The sequence below is a fragment of the Rattus norvegicus genome, chromosome 3 (genome assembly GCF_021556685.1).
Source record: "Rattus norvegicus strain SHRSP/BbbUtx chromosome 3, alternate assembly SHRSP_T2T, whole genome shotgun sequence".
Lineage (NCBI taxonomy): Eukaryota > Metazoa > Chordata > Mammalia > Rodentia > Muridae > Rattus > Rattus norvegicus.
In genome coordinates this window covers 28,959,093-28,986,495 of record NC_141536.1, presented here as the reverse complement: position 1 = coordinate 28,986,495, position 27,403 = coordinate 28,959,093, and the positions used below count along the sequence as shown (strand labels likewise).

The 27,403-nt window shown below is 39.1% G+C and overlaps 1 long non-coding RNA gene across 3 annotated transcripts in view; it reads right to left on the bottom strand.

Moving 5' to 3' along the window:
• Positions 1–20,631, bottom strand: part of LOC120101545 (uncharacterized) — a 44,743-nt gene extending 24,112 nt beyond the window's left edge. For 2 of the 3 annotated variants that reach the window (XR_015684327.1, XR_015684328.1), the window contains exon 1: positions 20,330–20,608. This is a non-coding gene — a long non-coding RNA (uncharacterized LOC120101545). Of the gene's footprint in view, positions 1–20,329 lie in introns of all 3 variants that reach the window. The other variant, XR_015684329.1, reaches the window with a different exon arrangement.
• Between the last annotated feature and the right edge of the window lie 6,772 nt (positions 20,632–27,403).

Sequence of the window (27,403 nt, the reverse complement as noted above, 5' to 3'; positions counted from 1 at the left end):
CCCATTCAGAGCCTGCCCCACATATGACCCATACATATACAGCCACCCAATTAGAGAAGATGGACGAAGCAAAGAAGTGCAGGCCTACAGGAACCGGATGTAGATCGCTCCTGAGAGACACAGCCAGAATACAGCAAATAGAGAGGCGAATGCCAGCAGCAAACCACTGAACTGAGAATAGGCCCCCGTTGAAGGAATCAGAGAAAGAACTGGAAGAGCTTGAAGGGGCTCGAGACCCCAAAACTACAATAATGTCAAGCAACCAGAGCTTCCAGGGACTAAGCCACTACCTAAAGACTATACATGGACTTACCCTGGACTCTGACCCCATAGGTAGCAATGAATATCCTAGTAAGAGCACCAGTGGAAGGGGAAGCCCTGGGTCCTGCTAAGACTGAACACCCTGTGAACTAGACTATGGGGGGAGGGCGGCAATGGGGGGAGGGTTGGGAGGGGAACACCCATAAGGAAAGGGAGGGGGGAGGGGGATGTTTGCCCGGAAACCGGGAAAGGGAATAACACTTGAAATGTATATAAGAAATACTCAAGTTAATAAAAAAAATAAAAAAATAAAAAAAAAACAATGACTTCATTAAATTCTTAGGCAAATGGATGGAACTAGAAAATACCATCCTGAGTGAAGTAACCCAGTCACAAAAGAACACTCATGCTATGTACTCACTGGTAAGTGAATATTAGCCCAAAAGCTTGGAATACTCCAAATACAATCCACAGACCATATGAAGCTCAAGAAGAAGGAAGACCAAAGTGTGGATGCTTTAGTCCTTCTTAGAAGAGGAAACAAAGTATTCACAGGAGGTAGAAGGTGAAAAGGACTTTAGAGGAAAAGAAGACAGGGATGAGAAAGAGGTGGTAGGATCAGGTATAGGGATGGTATACATAGGGTCAGGTATTTGAACAGAGATGTGTAGCAATGGGGGATGGGGAACTGGGAGTAGCCACCAGCAAGTCCCAAATGCCAGGAAAGCAAGAGGCTCCCGAGATCCAGTGGGGTGACATTAGCTGAAATGTCCAAAAAAGCAGAGAGAGAACCTATAGAGATCAAGTCTAGAGGTTAGGTATGGCCTCCAGTTGGGGGATGAGGCCACCCACTCATTACCAAATTTTTAACCCGGAATTGCTCGTGTCTAAAGGAAATACAGGGACAAAGGGTGGAGTAAAGACTGAAGGAAAGATGATCCAGAGACTTCCCCACCTGTCCCATATACAGACACCAAACCCAGACACTATTGCCAATGCCAGGAAGTGCTTGCTGCTAAGAAGAGCTTGATATATCTGTCTCCTAAGCATCTCTGCCAGACCTGACAAATACAGATGTGGATGCCTGCAGCCAACCATTGGACTGAGTATGTGGTTCTCAGTAGAGGAGTTAGAGAAAGTACTGAAGGAGCTGAAGGGATTTGTAACTCCACAGGAAGAGCAACAATATCAACCAACCAGATCCTCTAGAGTTCCCACTAAGCCACCAACACAGAGTACACATGGAGTGACCCATGACTCTAGTTGCATATGGAGCAGAGGATGGCCTTGTCGGGCATCAATGGGAGTACAGGCCCTTGGTCCTGTGAAGGTTTGATGCCCCAGTGTAGGGGAATGTCAGGGTGGGGAGGCAGGAGTGGGTTGGATGGGTAGGGGAGCAGCCTCATAGAAGTAAGGTGAGGGGGGATAGGATAGGGGATTTCCAGAGGGGACATCAGGAAAGGAGATAACATTTGAAATGTACATAAATAAAAAAAAATACAGTCATTAACTCTCATAGGTTGTAGTTTGAGAAATGTTCAATGTAAAGATGGCTTCTATATGGCTGAAAAACAACAATAAAATTCACACATGATACTCTAGTACAAACTGAAGATATTAAATTTACTTCAGATACCAACAAATTTACTTGTGGATTACACAGCAAAAAGGGGGGGATAACAAAGAGCTGTCATTTTCTCAAGTCAAGGTACGTTGTTTGATCTGTTTTCTTGCTGACTTTTGAATTGTCAATTTATTCCCTAATATGTATCTGGTGAAACTTCAAGAGCTATGAAAAGCTTCTCTGAAAATTGACATATCAAAACATGTTCCTTTAAACTGCATATGCTATAAGACACTTGCATTTGTTAATTTCACAGGTTTATTATCGTAGAGATAAAAATAATTAAAATTTAGCTTTAACCTTACCAGTCTCTGAATGACAAATTGGAATGAGGATACAAATTCATGCAAGAATTCAGGCCTTTGGATAAGGACAAAAGGGTAAACTTTTCTCTATCCTAAAGAATGTGACGAATATTGACTGAACACACATTGTGAGCATCCCTGTACTGCCTGACATCAATCTCGAAGTTCCTAAACACTCCACAGACTTCCAGCAGTACCTTCTACCTCTCCGAAATAACCCCCTAATGGGACCGACTTTTCAGGAAAATTTGTCTTCGTGTGATTGTCAACTGTCAATACCAAATAGAGCTGAATGCTTATCAGATCCTATGCAAACTTCCAAGGGCTGTGAATTCTGCCAGTTGGTCACCAGGTTATTTCTCTAAGACAATACAGAGAAGGAGAGGCAAAAATCAGTCAGACTTTTTCTGTTTTATCATCTTCTTTATCATCATCATCATAACTACCATCATCATCACCATCATCCTCAATCTACTGAAAAGCAAGCCATGTGCTTTCCAGAGCCCTGCAGTCGAATGTAAAGTTACCAGAGGATCGAGGTCCCTCATGGTTGCAACTTGTTTGAAGACCTTTCAATTTACTCTTTCTCCTCTCTTCTCTTTCTGCATCACCATCCTTTCGATGGCCTTCCCTTCTAGTCTATCCGGTGCCTCTGTAAGAATGCACAAGTTCAGCCCAGGGAACTTACAAGACGTGATGGGCTCTTTACCTTTGTGGGATGTCTCACTGAAGAAAGGGGATTGATATCCCCTTAAGACACACTTTTCAAAAATCAAGTGTCCATAGGTGTGTGGGTTCATTTCTGGGTCTTCAATTCTGTTCCATTGGTCTATCTGTCTGTCTCTGTACCAATACCATGCAGTTTTTATCACTATTGTTCTTGGAAAAAAGATAGCATTTTCAGCAAATGGTGCTGGTTCAACTGGAGGTCAACATGTAGAAGAATGCAGATCGATCCATGCTTATCATCCTGTACAAAGCTTAAGTCCAAGTGGATCAAGGACCTCCACATCAAACCAGACACACTCAAACTAACAGAAGAAAAACTAGGGCAGCATCTGGAACACATGGGCACTGGAAAAAATTTCCTGAACAAAACACCAATGGCTTATGCTCTAAGATCAAGAATCGACAAATGGGATCTCATAAAACTGCAAAGCTTCTGTAAGGCAAAGGACACTGTGGTTAGGACAAAACGGCAACCAACAGATTGGGAAAAGATCTTTACCAATCCTACAACAGATTTGGCCTTATATCCAAAATATACAAAGAACTCAAGAAGTTAGACTGCAGGGAGTCAAGTAATCCTATTAAAAAATGGGGTTCAGAACTAAACAAAGAATTCACAGCTGAGGAATGCCGAATGGCTGAGAAACACCTAAAGAAATGTTCAACATCTTTAGTCATAAGGGAAATGCAAATCAAAACAACCCTCACACCAGTGAGAATGGCTAAGATCAAAAACTCAGGTGACAGCAGATGCTGGCGAGGATGCAGAGAAAGAGGAACACTCCTCCATTGTTGGTGGGATTGCAGACTGGTACAACCATTCTGGAAATCAGTCTGGAGGTTCCTCAGAAAATTGGACATTGAACTGCCTGAGGATCCAGCTATACCTCTCTTGGGCATATACCCAAAAGATGCCCCAACATATAAAAAAGACACATGCTCCACTATGTTCATCGCAGCCTTATTTATAATAGCCAAAAGCTGGAAAGAACCCAGATGCCCTTCAACAGAGGAATGGATACAGAAAATGTGGTACATCTACACAATGGAATATTACTCAGCTATCAAAAACAATGACTTTATGAAATTTGTAGGCAAATGGTTGGAACTGGAAAATATCATCCTGAGTAAGGTAACCCAATCACAGAAAAACACACATGGTATGCACTCATTGATAGGTGGCTATTAGCCCAAATGCTTGAATTACCCTAGATGCCTAGAACAAATGAAACTCAAGACGGATGATCAAAATGTGAATGCTTCACTCCTTCTTTAAAAGGGGAACAAGAATACCCTTGGCAGGGAATAGAGAGGCAAAGATTAAAACAGACACAGAAGGAACACCCATTTAGAGCCTGCCCCACTTGTGGCCCATGCATATACAGCCATCCAATTAGACAAGATGGATGAAGCGAAGAAGTGCAGGCTGACAGGAGCCGGATGTAGATTGCTCCTGAGAGACACAGCCAGAATACAGCAAATACAGAGGCGAATGCCAGCAGCAAACCACTGAACTGAGAATAGGACCCCCGTTGAAGGAATCAGAGAAAGAACTGGAAGAGCTTGAAGGGGTTCGAGACCCCATATGTACAACAATGCCAAGCAACCAGAGCTTCCAGGGACTAAGCCACTACCTAAAGACTATACATGGACTGACCCTGGACTCTGACCTCATAGGTAGCAATGAATATCCTAGTAAGAGCACCAGTGGAAGGGGAAGCCCTGGGTCCTGCTAAGACTGAACCCCCAGTGAACTAGATTGTTGGGGGGAGGGAGGCAATGGGGGGAGGATGGGGAGGGGAACACCCATAAAGAAGGGGAGGGGGATGTTTGCCCGGAAACCGGGAAAGGGAATAACACTCGAAATGTATATAAGAAATACTCAAGTTAATAAAAAAAAAAAAAGACAGACTTTTCATAGGCAGTATCTCATTTCTGTCTCCAGAATTCAAAAGAAAAGTCCTTATTATAATATGCTGTTATCTTACCTTATGTCATTAAAATATAGCACACTGGTAGTAACACTAAAGGGAACTGCGCACATATTTCTATCGTTATAGGGAAGTTATAAATCTCCCTCACTGATAACAGCGGTATGCTAGCCACCACTTACATAGCACAGCTGCCACAGCAATGTCAGGTTGTATAGTGAAGAAGCAGCCAAAGCCTGAATGTCTCAGGGGAAGTCGGTACTTCTTACAACATAAGCGTCCTCAGGTGAAGAAATGCAGACTCGCCATGAAGCAGCATGCATTCCCCACTCAGTCTGTCCCAGTAGAACTCACTGTACTTGGATGACTGGAAGACAGCAGTCCAATTCACACTAAGTTGACTTTCACTGCTATAGGTGACGACTTGAAAATCCCTGGCCCAAGAAGAGAACGTTACCTCTCTGTCTACACAGATTTATTTTAAATCTCCTTGCTTCAGAACATAAAGCTAATGGCTTTCCGGAAGGATCTGCTGCTGTTTTTTTTTTTTTTTTCTCTCTCTCAAGTATTTTTAAACTTGTGGGTATGATTGGCAAAAGTGAAAGACAGTGCAATTTGGAGAAACTCACTTTGGCCAGTGTTTAAGCCTAAAATGACTAGCTGCGAAGCAGGCTTCTGCAAAGCCATGCGATCCCAATCTAAAGATGGAATCATGAGGATTCTCTTCCTCTCCCCTGCGCTTTGTGGCATGTGGTTTCTGTGTCGAGCACTAAGCTGCCAATACAAAAGTTAAGCTCCCTACACACGTTTAAGAGACCAAGCTCCCCGTGAGGGAGGAAAGAGGAGTATAGATAAATACACAAAATTAGACAAAAAGAACCAGTCTTTGTTTTATTTTCAAATAGTTATTTTCTACTCCCAGAGTGTGTATGTGTGTCAGATATGAAGCTTATGTAACATAGAAAAACACATGAATATCTGCATCTCATCTTTAGGAGTTGTGTCTTGTTAGTGAGCATAGGTTTGTCTTGACTAGCCTTGGATTCTGTTAAAGGGCCAACCACACCTTTGGAAATATTTCCTCTTACATGTCAGTTTGTGTATGTTTTATCGTGCACAATTCACTGGCATGTGGAAATACTGAAGTGACCCATGTGAACTGTGGCTTTCTTCCTCTGTGTAATAATTAATACATTTAGAATCACGAAGATCACCTGTATTAAAGAGCCTCGCACTCTGCAGTCTAAACTCCCTGCGCCTGCCAGCACTAGGGAAAGACACGATCAGCTGGAACCCTAACGAATGGAGCAGTCAGTGTAGGACTTGAACACCGGGAGTCTAGGCAAGTACACCTTCCTTTCTAGGTACACATCAGTGCACCTTTGGACTATGCCATCAGAAAATTACACAGAAACAAAAACTAGTATCAACATCTCTCAAGCTTCACGCCTTGGTCCAAACATGCCCTTCATGCCCTGGAAACTGCTATTGGGATGAGTACATTCTAGTAAGACCAAACAGTAAGTTGAATGAATTTCAAGGGTATTTGTCTAAGTATGCATGTTGTCTAAGAGGATACTCGAGGACATCTGAAAATCTAGGAGACATCATTTTAACTAATATTAAGTTACCATAGTTCAGTGCTACCCAAATATGTATGTGTTCATATAAATAATGGGAATGCTCAGAGTTTCCTTAAGAGTCACGAGGAAAGAAAAAGATATTTCACATCTATGCATCAGCAGAGAAGGAAAGTGACAAAGACAAAGACCTCCTGGACGATAATGAAGGAGAAACCTCAGAGCACCTGATGGGTGTCCTCAAACCTGAATTGCCATGCCCCATGGACATGGACATTACGTATGTCCTAGTGGCAGGCCAAAACTGAGGCCGACTTCTACCACTTGAAAGGGGGGAAAAACTGCAAATAAGTAGATTCCTAATACTCAGAGGGAAGGAGAGAATCTCCTGCTTAGTCTTAGAGATCAGTCTTAATATATGTTCAAAGGCAAGAAAACAGTCATAACTGAGCAAAATTGCTGATCTGGTCCTGGTACCTAGGGGACATGCAGCGGAGGGGAAAGAGGAGATATCACATTATCTATAAGGAGCGCTAGGTAGTAACTTGATCTGTTGATAAATACATTTACATACAGAGTCATGATTTAAAGAGAAAATAAATACCATTTGACGAGAGGAAGTACGAATGAGATGTCAGAGCCTATAATTTAATAAATTGGAAAATACATCTCTCTCTTCTGCTGTGTCACTGGGTTTTTGAAGCTATTTCTATCTTTAAACTGTATTGTCTAAGAATGAAGCCATTTGAAAGAAAGAATGCTTTGCATGTATGTATGTCTATGTTTTATGTGCACATTTGCTACCTTAGTTCTGGGTTGTGGGGGTGGGGTTCTCATTCTCTGAAGCACAGCATTTTGTCCCACAAAGCAGAATGAACACACACATGAGTAACTGTGTGTCTCCATACCATCCTAAGATAATAAGCATCTTTGAAGGATCATTATATTTTTTCAAGCCCCAGAGGAATCATGCACTGCCTAGAGACAGTAATATCCCCAAGTATCCCCAGGACACCTGGGAGAATGTGGCTCACTGTGCAAAAATATTGTTGAGGGTTTTAGATGAAAAGGAATAATAAGGAACAAATCTAGAGAAGAGAGACCCCTCTGCAGTCTTAGGAGCAAGACTCTTGGCACGCTGAAGATTTGTTCTCCGTATTTTGATAATCTAACAAAGAAGTCCCCAATTGCAAAAACCAGACGGGCCTTTGTGAGGGCTAATACACCCACATAGAAAATCTCTGTGAGCTTGAATGAGGAAAGAAACAGAAAGAGCAAGGAAGATTCTATATTACAAGGGATAGAGCAAAGGAAGCAGAGAGCACCCCCCCCCAGCTAGCCACTAATTCAAGTAATTGAATAATAAAAAGAATGACTCCCATTGTCAGGGGCCTGGGTATAGACATAAATCCATTCTGCAATCTTCGTTGCTTTTAAGAGAAACATCCTGGCATGGTGGCGAGCCTATCCAGTAACTATTTCTAGATAACAACAAAATCTCTGATTCTTTTTGTCAAATTGCCGTCTATGTTGCTATTTTTATATTTAAATCACATTGTTAACTCTGAATCTGAAACACTGGCATTTAGATATTAGTCACTTCCCTAGACTTCTGCATGACAAATTAGTTCTGTGCTTTAGCTCTAATAAATGGAACTGTAATACAGTTTTCATAACCATTCCCGGGATGTTCCTCAGAGCGGCTCTGTTTTGGCATCTATTTTTCCTGTTCAAACACACGAAAAGGTTGGCTGGTACTGTCGACAACCAGCACTTCTGGTGACTCAAGAGTCATTTATTAAAATAATGCATTGAAACAGTGACGGCAAATCCAAAATGCTATTTCTACAAGAAAAACCCATTATTCCAAGCCCAGACTATTTTATTTTCAAAGAAAAATTATTACAATTATGGATTCTGAGAGTCAGATAATGTGATTCTGACCTTTGCTCTTTATAGGCTGACCTGGCAACTTTTAATACACAGTAGTATGTTCTGTAAATGAGATATTTGTATAATTAACAAGTGTTGTTTCTGTAGAAATACATTAACTGAAAGTAAAGTCTGAATGTTTTATGATTCAAAATAAGAAACTATAAAAATGCAACTATCATTTTCTAGTATTATAGAGCTTAAAAATATAACCGCATGTCACAGAAACTCTCTCTCTCTCTCTCTCTCTCTCTCTCTCTCTCTCTCTCTCTCTCTCTCTCTCTCTCTCTCTCCCCAGACCAGGGATCTCTAGTGCTGACCATTTTCCTGACATAGTCTTAATCTAGTCCTTTATCATAGCACTGCACTTTTGCTCTAAAGGTTTCTGCACTAAAACGTGGGAAGGTGAAGCCATAGTTCAATTCAATTTATTTTTATATTGCCTCTCATACAAAGTCTCTCAAAGCACTTTACAGTAAGAGATAAAATAATCATATAACACTTGACCATGCTTGGAATAGCCACGATCACCCAGACGGCGAGAGGATACACCAGTGCACACTCACACGGGTCAAATTCCCCTCCTTTCAAAGCCATATAAATGAACATTTCAACAGAGTAACACAGCCATATAATATCACTGGCGGAGCCCTGCCTTGCCCTGCCTTCTCAGGGGACAAGAGCAAGGCTTTGATTTTCTATTCAGATCAACCATTCTTTCTTCTAAACCTGTGGTGATCTCAACTGGTGACCAGTTTCCTTCTCACGAGCACAGGATAATGTTTTCTTTCTATTGTTGTCAATTATTTTAATCGCTAGTGATTTATGGCTTCCTGGAATGCATGTAATGTGGTGCACCTCTTTTTCTTGTCTGTGTTCAGTATTTAGCTCCAAGAGGTAAAGAGGAAAGGCTGGTGGAATGACTGAAATGGGTGGTAGTTTGGGGTTTGTTGGTTTGTTTTGTCAGCCTACAACACATGCATACAAACACATACATACACACAAAAACATGTACGCACATACACACACACATACACACACTGGGGAGGTGGGGGAAGAAATCTGAACATGAGATTTGAACACTCAGGATGAATCGATGAGTTTCTGAGGCAGGAAGGAGTAAAAAGATAAAGGAGAGTAGTGGGATGTTTTATTAGACAAAACAGCTCAAATTAAATAATATTGCCTGGAAATGATAATGAAGAAACCAATCCTGACCAAGAGAAATTAGGTCAAGTAGATATCCTTCTTTGGAGTCTGAACTTGTAATCTGTAGAAGAGTCACCCTAGCTAGGGAAGGTACCCAATAAGGAGAGAGCACAGAAGGCAGGCCGAAGCTCTGTATTCACTGGGTTCCTTCAGATGCAAAAGCTGCTTGAAATCACCAAGCAGTAGTTCTCAGAAAGATTCCTCTCCAAACTCACTGTGTCCTCACCACACAGCTTTCAAGCCTGGAAACAAAGTGTTTGTTGTCCAAAGAAGAACTTTTGCAGAGTATAAAAATTCAGAGAATGGCTCCAAAATAGTTGCACTACTAAAATCAATAAATAATCTAGAACTTCATGGTTCCAGAAAAAAGTGACTTTTATTGTCCTCTACTTCTTGGATCAAGTCACAATCTTCATAATAGAGGACAACAAACTGGACTATATTGTAACCCAGTTTTTGACCTTTGAATATTTCTGCCACCGATTGTCAAAGTTGAGAACTACTCTCTATCCTGAGGTGATGGATTATTTAATTAACCATTGACCTTTCTCCAACATTTACTGACAATGAGCGCAGTCCCATGCAAGCTGCTGGTCAATTCTGTGCTGTTTATCAATCAGAGGGCGACTTTTATTTATTTATTTTTTTTTTGCAAGTTAGGTGAAACACCCAGAATCACTTTGTACTATTTATTTACCTAAACTGATTTTCAAATTAATTTGATATTTTTCTTTTTAACTATCAATTAGATAAAGAGCAACAGATTCATTATTCTTTTAGAAATTAGACTTCACAAAACAAATGTGTTTGATAAAACCTAAATGAACCAGCCAATAGGAAAAGCAAGCATTGCTTCCCAATAATGCATCTCGCAGAAAAGGTTACAGCAACTCATTTTTATTGCAGCCCATCTTTCAAGGTTCCCATTGAATCCAACCATTTGTAGGAAATAAGATTCCCCCAGGAGAATAAGGCATGGCCTTTGGAGAATTGTCACCGTTGTAAACCACTGTCACCATTATAAATAACTTCCATTCACCAGTTTTGAGCAGGTTCCCACATTCCCCTCCATGGGTTTATTTTCTTTATAGAGGGAAAGGAAAGAAAGACAGACAGACAGACAGACAGAAAGGCAGGCAGACAGACAGACAGGGGGAGGAAGGGAGAGAAAGAGAGAGGGAGAGAGAGGGAGAGAGAGAGAGAGAGAGAGAGAGAGAGAGAGAGAGAGAGAGAGAGAGAATGGAAGGAACAAAGGAAGGAATTAAAGGGATAGAGGAAGACAGAAAGAGGGAAAGAAGAAGGAAGGAAGGAAGGAAGGAAGGAAGGAAGGAAGGAAGGAAGGGAGAGGTAGACTTCAATTAGTTAAATATAAGGAACCATTTGAACTTGTTTCTAAATTGGTCAAGCCTGACTTCGTCTGCTCTCCCCCAAAAAGCCCGTCACCTAATTGCTTTCCTTCTTCTGGGATCTTCAATTTTGACATGGCGTGAAGCTTAGAGTGCTGTAGGTGGAGGCTTCCTGAATGTACCACTTCTGCATCCAGCATTTCAAAATGTGACATGTGGGGGACAGCAGTGCATTCGAAGACTCATGGCTGCCTTTCCTGGCACCATTAAGTACCGTGTTTGCTTCACAAGTGTGTAAGGATGCAAAGTGCAAAGTAATTTAGAGTCCAACAATTCTAACCTCAGGACCATAGGTTCTTTATTTTAGCATGGTGGGAGCAATATTGTATGTATTATCATCTCGCCTCCCTTTTCCCCTAGTCTATAAAATGGGACTAAAAATAAGCACACTTTTACGAAAATACAATGGCATAGCACATGCAAAAGGCATATTGAAAAATATAACAAAGCTTCTCCAATATGAGTTCCCGGTTAGTTGAGTGGATACAAACATTATCTTCACAAAGTAGATCACAGTGTAGTAGAGACAGTTCAGCAACAACCGTAGGCCATTTCTATTTCCCCAGAGTGCACAGCGTTTAAAGACTTGACATTATGAAAGTATATTGTCTTCATTAATTTATGTTAATTTTTAATGTTGGTGTGACTCTATTGCATAATATATACAGAAGCCTCTGTGTATGGGTATATACATGAACACATGCACCAAAACACATAGATATTACAGGGTGAAAGAGTTTTGACCTCCAAGAAAGCAGATTTTCATTAAAGTCTTAATCTAGGACATAATACCAAGCATTAATTGTAACAGTGGCTACTTTTAGTTTAATAAGAAGAGTTCCTTAAAAAATGAATTGCATATTGAAATTAGCAAAAACATTATATATGATTATTGATAATAATTATATATTGATTACAGTGTCCAAAATTAAACTTTCTATCTTTATAGTTACACCCACTGGAATGGTACATGCAATGTACACTTACTTTCCTGGGTATCTGTAAATCATGCTTTTGCTTTGGCATCTATCAATTTCCTGTCAAAACTAAGAGCTTATTTCCTGTGGGAACAGATCCTTATGGGTCTAACATCAGATACCTAGATGGGTAAGTTGTATGTTTGATGCATGGTGACGTTAATGTAATATTTGATGGATATCTATTAGCAGGTACATCACCCGAACACGCACTCTCTGAATGTCTTTGACAGAGGCTGCCCTTTCCCTGTCTGTCAATCCACACTAGAATCATAAGAATGAGCAAATGTGACAGGAGAGGGCTGTACCAATTATAGATGAAAGGATAGCATCTACTCCCACCGTTTGGTGTGATTTATTTGGCGGTCCTTCTGCATTTGGAGGCAGCATACTGAGGCTGTTTATGAAGTGACAAATGGTACCCAATGACACTGAATGACTTCTCTAATCAATTTAACATGTCTAAATAGTGGTCATGAATTGTGGGGTTTGTTGAGTGTCTGTGAGTACAGAAATCACTGAATCCTTTTCATTAAAACATGTATTTCGAATATACACCTGGAAGAGTAAAATCAAAGATAACAAAAATAGGAATCTTTAACATGATGATTAAGTTTTCAGGTGTGTTCTAGGGCCATTGTTTTAAATTTTTCCCTTAATTTTTTAAAAGAGATGTTCATTTTTTTAATAAGAGAAGCTTGTGGGCTTTTTCTCGTTTAGTTTTACTTGATAGAGGAGTTGCATAATTACCTTGGGTGGAAACATCATTAGTGAAATTACATAAAGTTTTTGGTGGTTTATTTTTCCAAACATAAGTTTCAATTATTATCTAACCCCTTTCAATAAAACTCTTTTGTCATAAATGAATTTATCAGTGAATTCACTGCGTACCTTTTATATTTCCTTTAAGACTAAGAGAGGGGTAGATCACACTATCAGAGTTGTTTCACTGAACATTACATATTAACATTTAAACTTACACATAATCCAGACAAGTTTTTTTCCCTCATACACATAACTGGTATACCAGAGGAAGTCACAGGCTGGGAGAACTTTACACAAGAGTATTCATATATTAATCTCAATTTATTAGGAGTAGGTAGTCTTTTACACACTCAATACAAAGCACTACCGCTATAAGCCAAGAATGATTTTTCCCTATCTCTGTATTATTCAAATTTATTAAACAATATTTCATGTTTGTTTGACACAATGTCAAACTCAGGCTCCTAAAGAACTGTGGCAGCTTTGGGGCTGTTATGCTTTCTTGGACTTTAATCATTTTTGGCAAGGCTCCACTTCCTGTCAGAAAGTGAAACAGCTTTGGAATGTCATTTTCCCGAAAGAAAACAGAGAGATTCTGAGAGGAAGTTCTCCTCCACTCCAGATCCCCTAAGATACTCAAACACACTCACAGGAGGGCTGGAATACATCAAACATTAGCAGAGGGAAAAGGACACAATTTTCCCACATTAAAATACATGGATAAAGTTGAACTTCTGCTAAAAATAGTTCCCATGACTAATCCTATTAAGTTTAAAAAATTGGGCAGTATCCTCCTTGAAGCAGAAGGACTCTCTACCATCACACTCTGCTGAGCCCACCACACACCCCGAAGCCAGCAACCCCTCAATATTAGACCCTCATCTCTATGTTTACAATGGCATCGGACTAAAAGAGGACAGAAAGAGAATGAGAGCAAAAGAGAAACTATTCAACACGAAGCTATCAAAGGACACCAAATATAAGATATGAAGATCAAAATTATCTCAGAATGCCAAAAATTTAAAGTGCAATATACATCCTGAACAGATCTACAACATTTTCCCACCCAGTCTTGGACTTGCTGTATGTCCCCGGGGAGAGATAATACTGCAAAAAGCAAACAAAGATTACTCCTAGCTATGCCACTTCAAGATGAGAAATGTTGGATGTGACTGTGGAATAGAAAGATGTAAACAAACATCTGTCCTCTTTTGGACACTTGCAAGCCTCTGATTTTTTTGCATGTGAAAGTAGCAAGCGAAGAGAGAAAAGGAAGGAGTGAAAAAAAATCACCAAAAAAGGCTGAGCAAGTTGAAAGGTTCTAAACCAAGTTGAATGCTGTTGGCTAAGGGGGGCGGGGGGAGCCAATCATATACTCAGCACTTCTGAATGCACAATGATAATCGATGCTTTTGTGATCCTTCAGAAGGGCAGATGCAGGATATAAAGATGCTCACTGCAGAGAATGCCGTTAGGTACTAAGATATTGACATATGCTCGCTAAGTGATTAACAATAGAGAGAGGTTCAGCTGTAGTGAAACCTGAACCCAGCTGATACCATTAACACGTACATCTGACGAACTCCACAGACCACATTAAACAGAGAGAGCACAATGATGATAGGAGAATGGCTTTTAATGAAATCATGTCTAAAACTGGAGGCAGATAAATGTCATCAAGGAGTTCTTTGTGGAACCGGGGGACAGGGACAATCATGTAGACAGTAGTTTGAACAGAAGAGCAGGCGATACAGTCCCAAGTACACTGAGATGTCTTAGAGCTTATGCGCTTTTAGAACAAAGTGGGTCATCTTTAAATTTTGGATTATGATACAAGAAATGAACCTACCAGTTGATTTAGAGTTGTCACTGAAGTATGCAATCCTATAAATCCATGATCATAAAACAAATGCTTTTTTTATTAAACACTAAATAGTACGTATTTGAAGCAATCCATAATTTATGAAAGTGGGCCATTAAGTGTTGTATTTATTTCATATATGTGACTGTTCATCCTATGAATATAACCTAGAACTCCACCCGTATGTGCCACTGAAAGAGGGTGTGCTCATCTGTAAGCTAAGCACATTTCTCAGTTTGCCTTATTTGGAGGAAAAGTTCCAGCTTCACAGCCACCAAGCAAGTGAAACCAAAGATTAGGAACTTTATGGATGGGTAAAAAAACTCTCTGAAGTTGCAGACACAGGTAGACACTGAACAAGGACTGTGGGAATCACTTCTAAACGGCCGGATTAATCTCCAGCTCTGTTAACTTCATAACTGAAACTTATAACTTCTTAACCTTTGTAATGTTTGGCCATGTCAAGTCAGGACCGAAAGGAGAATATGAGGAGTTAAGATAGACAAGGGATGATTGAAAAACAGAGGAGAATGTATTTCACTCTTCTGAACACTGATTTTGTGATTCCCACAGTGCTGAACTGTGGTCAGTGTGTTAGTTAGCTGGTTTGACCACTTCCTTCTATGGATATCTGGGCTCGTCCCTAGCCTGAGCCATCTCACAGTGATTCTGAATCATCATCCCTTGAGACCCACAAGATTCAGAAGTCTCTAAATTTGAGTTTTCAGAAAGTTTTTTTTTACAAAGCCTCTGTGTCACTAAGCAGATAATTAAATTAAACCCTCAGTATATAAAGCAGGAGGGCTTCATACCTAACAGGCTGCGATTTTAAACTCCATTTATAAAAAGTCTTGGGACAAAGTGACCTAGGAGAAGAAAACTTTTGGTTTCTACTTTTAAAAGAGTACAGCAGATTGGTTATTGTCATTTTGTGACACTATATATATAAGCAGGATGCTGACCTACATGTATCAAACATCTCTTGAGTTCTTATAAAACCATAAACCCATCTCTCTAGATGCCATTTGGGGTCTATGTTCTAATTCTAGTTGGACGCAGACTGAAAGTGATGTTCTTTGTCTTTCTCTGCTTCTGCTTTTTCCAAACAAAATGGAGATAGTAAAGTCACCAAACCATTGTAAGGACCAAACAAAATCCATCTTGCACCTTAGCCCATGGCCCATCACATGGGAAATTCAGCAAATAGTAGCTATGATATGTGGTGCATATATTCATAGAAGTTTATCATGCTACATGAAATCTCTGACTTTCAGATTGGTCACAACTAATTCCTTTTTGCTTCAGTCTCTATGCCTTCAACTAGGTTGTTTTTTTTTTTTTTCAAATTCTAGCAAGTCATCAATTCCTGTGCATCAGTAAGACCTTAAGTTTCCATAGGAATTCAGTATTTGTCTGTGTGGGACTAATTCTTTGGTCATTGGCTATAAGCTTTGATATCCCTAAACCCATGCTTTGTTAGCTGGGAAAACTTTTCCACAACATGAACAAGTCTGGCTTTATTGTCTTCTGGGTCCAACTATGCAGGATCCAAACTGAACCCTGAATCGTCATGGATGCCCTTGTGTTGCCTTTTCAGAACCATATCCAGGCTTACACCCAGCCTGCTGAGGAATGCCTGTAGGGAGAAAGTCACCAAAGATCAACGCAAACAAACAGCTTCTACATCTCTAATGGTTGGACATACAAAGTTCATCATACATTAAATTTTATGTTGCCTCATTAGTCTTAATTAGGTTCCTACACTGCACCAGGATTACGGTTTCTCTCTGTTTGTATTCGTGCCTAAAAGTAAATCTGCCCCTCAGATGATACTTCGATGTATTTTTTAAACCTTTGAGTAAAAATGTCAAGTAATGGTATAATATTGACAGCATTCTTGATCCTAGACAAGTAATTCAAGCTGAAGACCAATGAAATTATCAAGTGCTACAGGAGTTTCATATCATACATGTACCATATAAAAGATGCCTTATGAATCCCGGAACCCACCAAAAAGAGCGCAGAGCCGCTCTGCCCTCTTGCTCGCGGTCCCATCCAGTCCCCAGACCCGGGCTCCGAGCCCTGTGCGGTAGGGAGGGAGTGGCGCGGCCAGCACCGGGCTAGTGCAGCGACAGCCCGCGTGTGCCTTCTGAGTGAGATTTTCCTGGGATCCAACCGGCCTGACCCCATCAGCGCTGAGTTCCAGAAACCTTGCGGTGGGCAGGACCTGGCTCGATGGTTGATGTTCAGTTTGCTGCGACTCTGTGCCCGTTAACGCGTAACTGCGCCTGTTTCTTGTCTATAAAATGGACGTGATGGTAAAAAAAAAAAAAAAAAAAAAAAAAGATGCCTTATGGAAGGGGAGGGCGGAGGGGGATGTTTGCCCGGAAACCGGGAAAGGGAATAACACTAGAAATGTATATAAGAAATACTCAAGTTAATAAAAAAAAAGGGATTAGAGTATAAGGTAAAAAAAAAGATGCCTTTCAATTATTCTTCTTTACTATACTAAGGAACAAACATTAAAGCGATAACCATTTGTTCACTAAGACTGATATTGGCCTAGTACTTCCTTGATTCTCCTTCCTATCATTAGTCACACTCTATAATAAGTGTTTTCTATATAAGAATCTTTTTAATTTTTTTCTCCTCTTCTCCCAAATCCATAGTTTAGCTTTTCCCTTTATTGATGTCTACCATGAAGACTTGTCATGTTCAGATGCATCATAATTATTTTTAAAACTCCACAAGTACCTACAAGATGTACGGGATGATATTCATGCCAAGAAACGGACACCGCCCCTAACATTATTAATGATATTCTGCTATACTGGCAGACAGAAGCCTAACATAGTCATCATCAGAGAGATTTCACTGAGCAACTGTTGGAAATAGATGCAGAGATCAACAGCCAAATATTAGGCAGAGCTTGGAGTATTCTGGCAAGAGTGGCAAGAAGACTTTTAGGAACCAGAAGAGTTCAGGACACCACAAGAAAATCTACAGAATCAACTAACTCAGGCCCATAGGAGTTCATAGAGACTGAACTGCCAACTAGAAAGTGTGCATGGGATTCTCCAAGACCCTTTACACATATGTAACAGTTGTGTGACTTGCTCTTTATATGGGACTCCTTACAGTGAGAGCAGAGGCAGTATCTGACTGTTTCCCACCTTTAGGCCCCCTTCCCCTAACTGGGCTGCCTTCTCCAGCCTCGAGAGAAGACGTGCCTAGCCTACTACAACTTGATATTCCAAGGCTAGTTGATATCTATGGTAGGCCTCTACTTTTCAGACAATAAAGGCAGGAGGAGTGAGTGAGGTGTAAGGGGCAGAGAAGGACTGACAGAAGAGGAGGCAGAGGAAACTGTAGTCGTGATGTAAAGTAGGGAAACCTCTGTCATGATGTATAATTAATTAATTAATTAATAAAGAAGTATCCAGGAGTGCTGGCTCGTGAATTAATACCAGTATTCAGGAGGATAAAGCAGGGACTCTCAATATCTTTGTGAGTTCAAGGCCAGCCAGGTCTACATAAAAGGTTACAGGTTAACCAGAATATAAAGTGAGACCCTATTAAATTAGATAGATAGATAGATAGATAGATAGATAGATAGATAGATAGATAGATAGACAGACAATAAATAAATGGAAAGGCCTTGATAAAGGACAGAGTATAAACACTATAGAAGATTAAATACATTACACGTATAGGTTAGGGAGATTTTGAGACTTTATAAATAATGGTAGCTAGATGACTCGGGGCCAGTCTTTCTAGCTCCAGGGCCTCAAGATGACTCCATAGTCTGAGAATAGTCTCTGATGTCATAGTCCAAATTTACCTTGTAGTGCAAGCTTCGTATGCGCTAATTCTGAGTTTGCATCACTGTGCAACGCCATAGCTTAACAGATTCTAAAATGTCTGCTGCTAATCTCCACTTGTGTGAATAATCAAATCAAAAGAAAAGTGAAACGGAATTCTTCAGGGCTTGATATGGTTGCTGATGTGTTAAGTCCTAAAAGGTTACACTACCTTCCTCTCAATGAGATTGTAATTCCTGGATTATTATAGATGGTAAATGGATTGAAAGACAAGTGTGTACACCTAATTACAGCACTCTGAAGGCTGAAGAATGAATTGTGAGTTAAAAGACTGGCCTGAGTTATGAGACCCTCTGTCTCAAAATTGACAAAATGTTTTAAGAGAAATTCAGCCTTGCTACAGACAAACTTATAATCACACATTTTCTACCACATTTTCGGTAGAACAGAATTATTAGTTCTTATCATGTTTGTTTTCTTATCTCTCCAGGTTCAACATTGTTCCCCAGCAGTAGCTGAGACGAGGCCAGTGACACCACACCGTGACATCGCGCCGTGGCATCGCTGGGGAAATTACCCAGCAAATAAGGCACTGAGAATTAGGAAATAAGGGAGGAGACAGTGGGAAGATAAAAACAATTCAGAATTAAAACATATTTTTATCCAATTCGCAGAGGTTAGCACACATGGAAACTGTTTCGAAACTTGCCGGCTCCTTGAAACCGTGAGCATGAGGAATGAGGACTGAGAGTCTGGAGAGGGGTTTCATCATACTGCATTTCAGGCCAAGTAGGTTGAAGGCATATATTCATTTCTATGATCCATATATTCAGGAGATGAAGACCTAGTTGCAAAAGGCAATGCAAGAGAGAGAGAGAGAGAGAGAGAGAGCATCTGAAAATGCTAGTAAGCAGGTGACTACCGTTTTATGACATTCTGGAAAGCAAACCATAAAACCCATAAAAAAAAACTGGCTTCCCATTAGAATAGGAGGTCAGAGGGAATGACTAGGGATAGCGCAGTGAATTGGGAGTGGGGGGGGGCAATGAAAATATTGTCTACATACTAACAATGTATACCTAGAATTATGAAATTTACCAACCCATAGGATATGCAACACTAAGAAATGATCCTAATATAAGTTGTGGGCCTTGGTGACAATGGTATGTGTGTACAGTTTGTAAGCTGTAATGAATACACCGCTCAGGGGTTGGATGTTTATAATTGAGGCAGCCATACATGCCTGGGACAGTGGTACACAGAAAAAATCTGCACCTTCTGCCCAGCCTTTCTGGAATCCTAAAACCAATTTTTAAAAGAATTAAAAAAGAGTCTCATGAATTCTTAATAAACGCACTGGGATAGCCAATTCTAGTCATGGAACAGACAGTAGCTTCCACTATTAAACTTCAGGATTAGTAACAAGCTATCAAGCCACCCACGAAATGTCAAAATATTCTGTACACCTCAGAGTTAGAGCTGTATGACTCTCCGTGATTTATGGACACATTATTCATAATGTATTTTCTGTTCATTTCTGTCCAGAGCTGCACCTTTTATAAACCTACTGATTAATATCAAACGGTGAACAAATCTGACAAGCAGGATTACGAATCTAACAAAACTGTTTATAGTGTGCATGAAAAAGCACACCATTTCCAGGCACTGTACTTAATAAGAAAGCTCTGTTGTACTTAAGAGGTGAAGGGATTACTTAACTGTCAAAGTTCCTTTAGCTGTTAAGAGTAGCCAAGTAAAAGACCTGCTACTAAAAAGCCTCAACAGAATATTTTATGCCACTTTATTCACCATTATCATATTTTATATTTAAATATAACACAATTGCTATATAAAACAATCAATTCAATCATTCAAAATAAACATCACCTAAATAACTTTTATGATAAGAAATAAACCAAAAGACTTACCTCTTTTCTGTTCATATTTCAACCCATGTTTTATGTCTTATATAGTTTTGGCCACAAGACATCTTTATTTCGAGTTTCATTGTGCTATCAGTGACCAAGATACAAACAATTGAAGTTTGCCCTGATAGACGAATGGATAAAATAGGATGAGATGTATAACTGCAGATTATTATTCAGGGAAGAAAGCCTCCCTTCTACAACAGGGATCAATCTATAAGACTGTACACTCTTGGAAGCCAGGCACATAAATGAAAATTCTTCAGGACCTTAATTAAATGTGGAATCTAAAAGTTCAGAAAATCAGAGTACAGAATGTGTTTACCAGAGTAGGAAGCTAGAAATAGGGAGAAGTATGCATATTACAAAACTTCAGATATGCGGGGAATGTTGCAAAGAGCTAATGAATACTCTGTTGTGAACTGAAATTTATTAAGAGAATTGATCTTAAGTATTCTAAACAAACAAAAGAATCAAAAATATGTGATGTCAAAGATGTGTCAATCAGCTTTATTGTGTCCAGCTTTTCTATATGTACTCATGCAAAACAGATCATATTACGGACTGCAAAATGTTTTTAAGAATATCTTATTAAATCTTCAAAAAAGAAAATAATTTGTCCCTTACATTTTAAAACACATTTAAGTAATTTGTTATTCTTTTAAAAAACAAACATTAAGTACATATGCAAAGGACACTCTATAATGCATATATGATAAATTATACTTGACATTTTAGTAAAGGATCATTAGCCTCCTGATATCTATTTGTCTGTTTAGTTTCATGGGTAGAATTATAGCACAGAATATACAGAAGTGATATTTTCTTTACTTTTTTTCTTGTACGGTGTCTCAATACATAGCCCAGGTGTCCTCAAACTCAAGATCCTCCTGCTTCAGCCTCTCTGTGTTTACACAAATAATGCAAGCTATTTTTAAAGAAAACAATTAAGCATATGAATAATTTTTTCTAAGGTTCATTGAAGTGACTGTTGACAAGGGACCCGCAATACCAGAAATATACTGAAAAATACCAGCAAGCATTGATCTGGAAGAAGCTAACACAATCAGCTTGTGTAAAACTCTAGAAGCTAATGCAAATGGATAACACCAGAAGAGTGTTTAAAGAGAAAGGGAGTCTACTGAAATTTGTTGTTTGAGAAAAATCTCTGTCATTTCACTCACTGGTTTCTAAATGGGATGAAAAGGGCCTTATGGCCATGCATGACAAGAAACGCAGTTTGAAAGATATTGGGAAAAAAATCACCAACTGTAGCCTACAAATATGGAAAACAGCAAACTCTAGCATGGGAATGTGTCTGATTGCCAGTATTAACACATTACAATAATAACATTTCTTACAAAATGTGTAGCATGCAAACAAACTGAAAAATATGGCTTACTTATATGAAAATATTATCTTGATATATACTTGAGAAAGCTCAGATACTATGCAAACTATATCAACACTATAAGAAGGTGCATTAGGAATGTTTAATAAACTAAAGCATCTTACAGATAACTATCTAAAAAAATGGCCCAGGAGAACAATGTGTCAAAGCTTATCAGGATAAGACAGAGATGTTAAAAATGATCCATATATAAACTTTTGTGTGCATACATATACACTTCCAGAAATAGATGTGGACTTGTAATTTTTCTGTTACTGCAATAGAACACCATTACCAATGTATCTTATAGAAGGAAGAGCTTAATTGCGCTACGGTTTCAGAGCGTTAGAGTCCAGTAGAGCAGAGTAAAGACATGGCAGTAGGAAGCTAATGGCTTAAATCATAGACCACAACCATGAAGCAGAGAGAGCAAACTAGAAATAGCATGTATTTCAAAACTCCCTAGCCTACCTCCAGTGACATATTTCCTCCAGCTAGGCCATACCTCTTAAGCCTTCTCAAACAGTGCCATCAACTGAGAAACAAGCATCCAAATGCCCAAGATTATCAGAGACTTTTCTCATTTAAGCCACCACAACATGAAAAGATAAAAGAAGAAAATCACATTTTGATAAGCTTCCTAGAACCTTTAAAAATATAAAACCAAACATTTTGTTCTCTCTAATATACTAGTAGCATTTTCTGGTCACCATCTTTCTCTAGTGGGCATGTACAATCAATCCCATAAACATGTGCACCGAGACGAGAATTATCCCCAGCAATAGACACCAGAGACACAGTTGTTTCTACCAAGAATTGTTCTGCACGGTTCCTCTCATTCTTCCAGTGTGTCACTCTGATGTGTTTTGGCTTTTGAACAGACAGCCCTTGTCACAATGGTATTTAAAGTGATCGTGTTTGATACACAGCAAAACTGTCACACCTCAAACTACATTTTTAGGCAAGTGAGATATTATAACACAAAATAAAGAACATTAAAAATCTGTGCCTTTTGCTAAGACTCTGAAGAAGTGACGTGTCTTAGAAGCACAGGTGAGAGATGCTTAGCACTTAACTGAAAGAACAGCGTGGGAGCCTTCTGTTTCCACAGAGAGTGTCAGTTAACAATAATTTCAAGGCACTCAAGACATAATCCAAAAGTTATTTACAAAATGTGAGGAAAAATTAAAAAGAAAATAAAGCTGAAGGGCTATTTCTAAATAACACTCTAACCTCAGAAAACTTTCCCTGACCACAGTCAAATTCAGATCATCTTAGCTATCTTTAGAGAGCGGATTTTTAAAAAGATTAACTCCTAAAATGCTGTGAGACTCAAAAAAAATAGTATGCAATTTGCTATTAATAAGGAGGATTCCTTTCTAGCATATTTCAAGTTGCCATTGATTGAAATGAAAAGGGCTTTTTACAGGAATTATTGTGGAAGGGATCTTTCAGTTCCAATTCATTCTGGAGCATTCTGCTCTTAAACACCTTTGCATCGTGTTATTTACTATTCATAATAGAAACAGTTCTTGGCTCTTTCTCAGAGAGAAAAACCTTCACCACACACAACTTCCTTCACACTTAACACTACATCAGACAGCCTTCATTAATAAAAGGCCACTCCTAACACTTTCCTGTTGTTTCCAGTTACAGACAAATCACTGTTACTTTGCAAGACTGATGAATGGAACAAAGAACATTTATATACATAAGTGAGAACACTTCCTACACATCCATTCATCAGAAAGGTTTTCAGAAAACTCAGAGAAGAGTAACTGAATAAAAATTATCTTAAAAATAATTTATATGTCTGTTGCTTCTGAGAGCAAAGTTCTAAGGCATAAATGTAACTCAAAGGAAAGCATTCTCTTAGCAAATGGGAGTCAAGCAGACCTTGAAACCCAGAGAAATAGTCACTCAGAGAGATTCTAGGATACCGGAAGACGCAAAAACAAAGGGAGAGAACTTTATGGATAAATCCTAATACTAACTGGATAAAGGGATTTGTGACATATCAAAATGGTAGTGGATTGCTAAAAGACCCTTTATGGAACTGAGTAGTTTTTAAAATATAACAACGGGAATCAAATATATAAATATATGAAATTTGTAAAAGATACAAGCAGACATTTTCTGCACACAAATTACTCTATAGCATTTTCCAATTGAAAAATTCCCAGGAAGTACTGATAAATGAACCTTGTAATTGGTTAAGGTGTTGAAAATGTCTCATAGCCAACAAATGACAGAGCAACCACAGGTCCAACGGAAACTATTCTCCAGTTTGGCGCCCTGCTCAGACACCTTACAGAGCAAGCAGAGGCAATAAACCCACTCCCAAGCTCACCTACATAACAACCTTACAGTGTTTTACCCAGGGAAGAACACACCAGGTATCCAATACCAAATGATCAGCCCTGAAAGTTTGGATGTGTGTGTTTGTGTGTTTTTGTATATGTATGAATGCATGCGTACGTGCATGTGTGTGTGATTTGAAAGAAAAAGAAAGCAGTGGATTTGAAAGGGAGCAAAGTATAGATACATGTACAGGGTTTTAAAGAGAAAGGAGAGGGGGAAATGATGTGATTATATAATCTCAAAAACAAATATAATAAAAAATACAGTGCCCTACTTTGCAGATAATTAAGGCTATCTAGACTGAAAAAAATTGTCTAACATGAAAATATAAAACAAAATAATCAAAAAGAGACATTGTCGACGTACTTGGGATTTCATAAAGAAAAATAAATCTTCAGAAAACAGGTTTAATTTGTATTCGTATAGAGATAAGAGATACTAGCTTCATTAAAAAATAACAAACAATAACTAAAAGAAAGAATGGGATAAATCAACGCTGTCTTTAAAACAGAAATAAATGTACTTATGATTCAAAGTTTCAAATACAAGATTAAGGCAAACTCTTGGGACACAAAATAAAAAGCAAAAACAACAAACCTACATCGGGATTTCATTCGGAAAGAGATTGAGGAAAAGGAAAAACCCAAAGAACAAGTCAAAAAAATGTTCAGAAATAAAAGATGAGATTTATAAACCAAAATAACTCACTAAGCACCCACCACAATGGACACCATTGACTACACCATAAGGCAGAGTGTCAGTACCAAAATTCTAAAGAATAGAAGGGCCTTCAAGGCTTCTGTCCCTGAGCATTACTTCAACAAATAAACATCTTTTCATACACAAGTAATCCCAAGTAATAATATCCTTTTGGCAATTTTTTCTCAGAAAATAATACCACAAAATGAGTCAATAAACTGACAAAGAAGGCATGGGAACAAAAAGCAGGGAGTGAATATAAGGAATAAAAGTAACTCCAGCCTCTTTATTTATACACAGGGCAACTGCTCAGCCTGGGGAAGGCCAGCAGCCTGCTGGGGATAAAATACAACCATTTGATACTGCATAGGGGAGAGAGCAAGAGTCTGTTGCCTGAAGGTAGAATTAAAATAAAAGAGTAAGGTTTATTAACAAATAATTATTCAGAAAAAGGTGATTATATAGATATAGATCTAAATCTAGATAAAGATATAGATACATACATATAGATGTGGATAGATAGATCTAGACATAGATATAGGTATGTGCCATAGTTCAAATCCACAATACATAGAGAGACAACATTTACTTTGTACAACACAGACATGTACTAAAATGAGTATTCGAGCCATTTAAATGAAATAGGATCATGTTGGCCTATATACACTGTCCTTGTTAGGTTTATATTATCGCAACATAAAAGCATCATCAAAAGCAAGTTGGGGAAGAAATGGTTTATTTGGGTTATATTTCTCAACTATAGTTTATCATGACAGGAGCTAGAGGCAGGAACTGAAGGCAAGGATAATACTTATTGGTTTGCTCCTATGACTTGCTTTGCCTGGTTTCTTATACAGCCCAGGATCATATGTCCAAGGGTAACACAGTCCACAGTGGGCTAGGTCTCTCTTCAATCATTAAGCTAGAAGCTGCCTTACAGAAATTAACCTACAGACGTGTTGATAGAGACATTTCCTCAACTGAGTTTCCTCTTCCCATATAACTCTAGCAGTGTCAAGCTGACAAAAAGCCAACCAGGACAACTGACCCTCTGTCAAGTTAATACAATACAGTACAATTAAAATATAAACTTTCTAATAATGCCAAGAACTTGAGGCCAGATAGATTATGGACCCAATGGTTTTCTGTGCGTCCCTCAACCCTCACCAGAGAAGCTCCTTTTTCAGTAGAAATAAATTAACATAGAGACCCATGGCTAAACGATGTGTAATGAATGAGGGACCTAGGGGCACTCAGCTCGAAATAGGTTATCTTAGCACACCTTTCCCCCAAGACTCAAGAGTCGATGAAGAAAAGGAGGTGAAAAACTCTGAGACATTGAGCCATCAAGCAGGCAGCATACACCAGCTACATGAGGCACCCAACACAGATACAGCAGAGGACTGCCAGGTCTGGACTCAGTCAGAGAAGTACACATAACTCTTAAGAGTCTGGAGGCCCCAGCGAGTGGGGAGGGCTAGTGGGGTAGGGGTGAGTTTGTGGCGGACATTCTTGTGAAAGAGAAATATAAATAAATAATAAATAAATAAATAGACAGACAGACAGACAGACAGACCAATAAATAAATAATGGAAAAAAAAGATTTGAATGGTCAGAAGTTGTGAATGAGGTCAAGGAAATAGCATCTTTCAGATACAACAAGGTTGGTGCACACATATGGCCTCACAGAGACTGTGACGATATACACAAGAGCTGCAGAAGTACAAGATGGATAGACCCCACCATGGAGAAGGGGAAGTGAGCACAAAGTCCCGCACAGATCCAAAGAGCTATTTCCAAGTCTTAGTTGCTGGGAGAGTACAAATCAGTTTCGTTCAATAGAGTTATACTCTAGGGCTAGCCTCACACTCAGGATTCGTTGGCCCTCACAAATCAAGCTCCATGATTTTGCTTGTTTGTTTACTTTGTGTTTGTTTGTGTTATATGCTTTTCTTATTTGTTTTGTTGTTTTTAAGAGAGAGAAAAAACATTAAGTTGAGTGGGGAGAGAGAAGGAGAGAGAGAGAGGGAGAGTGAGGAATTGTGGAAGGTAAGATAATATGAAAATATTGTATGAATTTCTCAAAAACTAAACAAAGACTCTAAACCTATAAATGTTTCTTTCTGGCTTATTTCCAAGATGATATCATGACAACATTTGTGTCACAAAATACAACGCACTCCAACTTGAAAATTCACGTAGTCTGTAAAAGCTCCAGAGCCTTTCTAAAAATCCAAAATTTCAACTGCGGACTCCTGTGAAATAAAAAATAAGTTTCAAACTTCTCATTCCAACAGAGAATAACTAGGACACAGTGGCACTATTATGAAAGCTAAACTGACCTTGAACAGTGTTTAAAAAAAATAACTTAGTGCTTGACATCCAGGACCCACTCATACAGATCTGCCTCCACAGTGCACAGCTTGCCTCACAGACTCAATACTGCTCTCCTCCTCACTTGTTGCTGTCTTGCACAGTTGGGATTTCCAACATGCCGAAGTATCCTTTGCAATGGATGCTCCATCTTCACTAGTGACTTCTCTCAGATTGTCTTCAAGGACTCCAGCCCTACCACACAGTGTCAAACCTCTTCTGTTCTCTGTCATACCTTCCAAACCAGCACCACC